At 46.0% G+C, this 2,198-nt stretch overlaps 1 protein-coding gene across 2 annotated transcripts in view; it reads right to left on the reverse strand.

The window, feature by feature from the left end:
* CCDC144NL (coiled-coil domain containing 144 family, N-terminal like) overlaps nucleotides 1-2,198 on the reverse strand; it is a 125,537-nt gene that overhangs the window by 92,915 nt on the left and 30,424 nt on the right. The window lies entirely within an intron of this gene.

Consider the following 2,198-nt stretch of genomic DNA (forward strand, 5'->3'; position numbering starts at 1 on the left):
CAAAGACTTGGAACCAACCCAAATGTCCATCAGTGATAGACTGGATTAAGAAAATGTGGCACATAAACACCATGGAATAATATACAGCCATAAAAAAAGAATTAGTTCATGTTCTTTGTGGGGGCATGGATGAAGCTAGAAACCATCATTCTGAGCAAACTGTCACAAGGACAGAAAACCAAACACGGCATGTTCTCACTCATAGTTGGGAACTGAACAATGAGAACACATGGACACAGGGTGGGAAACGTCACACACTGGGACCTGTCGTGGGGTGGGGGGAAGGGGGTGGAATGGCATTAGGAGAAAGACCTAAAGTAAATGACGAGTTAATGGGTGCAGCAAACCAACATGGCACATGTATACCTATGTTACAAACCTGCATGTTGTGCACATGTTCCCTAGAACTTAAAGCATAATATATAAATAAATAAATAAAAAGATATCAAGGCAGAAGAGGTGAGGCAAGAAGGGGAAGGGGTGAAATCGGTGGCATGGAGGAGGAAGTTTACAATGTGAGACAGGAAAAGGAGAGAGGATAGGAGGGAAGGAGAGAAAAGGGAAAGGGGAGGGGAGGGGAAGAAGAGGGAGAGGAAGCCAGAAGGAAAGGGGGAGGAGGAAGCTGAGGAGGGGCGCAGAATGGAGCTTGAATCTCACACGTGACATAGCACCCTATGCAACAGACAAACTATGTCTGGAATTTCCTGTCTGCTGAGCAACACCACTGAACCCAGATGCAGCTCTCAAGTTCATGTTCAGTCACACATGTTCCAGTCGGAGCTCTTAACTGAACTTTAAAAGACACAAGTCTAGGCCGGGAGCGGTGGCTCATGCCTGTTATCCCAGCACTTTGGGAGGCTGAGGCAGGTGGATCACCTGAGGCCAGGAGTTCAAGACCAACCTGGCCAACATGGCGAGATCCCTCTCTACTAAAAATACAAAAATTAGCCAGGTGTGGTGGCTCATGTCCCTAATCCCAGCTACTCGGGGAGACAGAGGCACAAGAATTGCTTGAACCTGGGAGGTGGAGGCTGCAATGAGCCAAGAGTGTACCATAGCACTCCAGCCTGGGCGACACAGAGAGACTGCGTCCAAAAAAAAGACACAAGTCTATTATTAGTTTAAAAAGTATCCTTCTGGTGGTATTCCCCTCCCCCCCCCCACATATATATAAAATTGCCCTATTGTGCAATACTCTCAGAGCACTGGGGGATATTTAAAAGCATTACACTTACCAAGGGATACACCCAGGCACTTTCATCCTTTTGAAACAGAATGTCCTCTGTGGTGCTGGACATCAATGACTGCCGGGAGATCCCTGCTTTGGACTGGATGTCACATACTCTCCTTTCTTGTCCCTCCTCTCTGCTTTCTGGCTCCAAGTCCCTTCTTTCTCGTCCCAGTTCATCTTGGGGCATCAGGTGGGTTATCTCCTGAAGTTCTCCCAAGGGCTGCCTTGCAGGGGAACTCATCTGTTGTTCCTTAGGACTGATTTGATCCAAATCAAGAAATTCAAGATCTGTGCTCAGGACCCTTAAAAGCTCATCTGCATCCTCTGCATCCTCTGATTGTAAGGAAGGCTCTGACTCGCTATGTCTCTGGGATTTCTTTAAAAAGAAATAAAAGATCATGATTCCACATACAGTAAAATATATATGTTAAAGTGTATATACTTGTTGTTGAAAAAGATTTAAAGCGGTCACAATGGAATTGTAAGTTCCAACAGTTTGAGTTAAACAGATAAACCTGAAAACACGAAAGCATAATAAACAGATTCATTGGCCAGGAATATTTGCTGTAGCTCCCAGGGCTGGACACTTTTTTTTTTTTTTTTTTGTAAGAGATGAGGTCTCGCTATGTTGCCCAGGCTGGAAAGCAGTGCTTGTTCACAGACACAATCCTTCTACTGATCAGCATGGGAGTTATTTACGACCTGCTCCATTTCTGACCTGGGCCAAGTTCACCCTTCCTTAGCCAATCTGGTGGTGCCCCGCTCCCAGGAGGTCACCATATTGATGCCAAACTTAGTGTGAACACCTGAACAGCATAGCACACTACGGCCCAGAACTCCTGGCCTCAAGCGATCCTCCTGCTTCAGGCTCCCGAGTAGCTGAGACTACAGGTGTTTGCCACCATGACCACCAGATACATTTTTATATCACTTCTTAGTCATTGCTTCCTTTCTACTGTATTCCCGT

This window comes from Mandrillus leucophaeus, unplaced genomic scaffold, assembly GCF_000951045.1.
Source record: "Mandrillus leucophaeus isolate KB7577 unplaced genomic scaffold, Mleu.le_1.0 Scaffold995, whole genome shotgun sequence".
NCBI lineage: Eukaryota > Metazoa > Chordata > Mammalia > Primates > Cercopithecidae > Mandrillus > Mandrillus leucophaeus.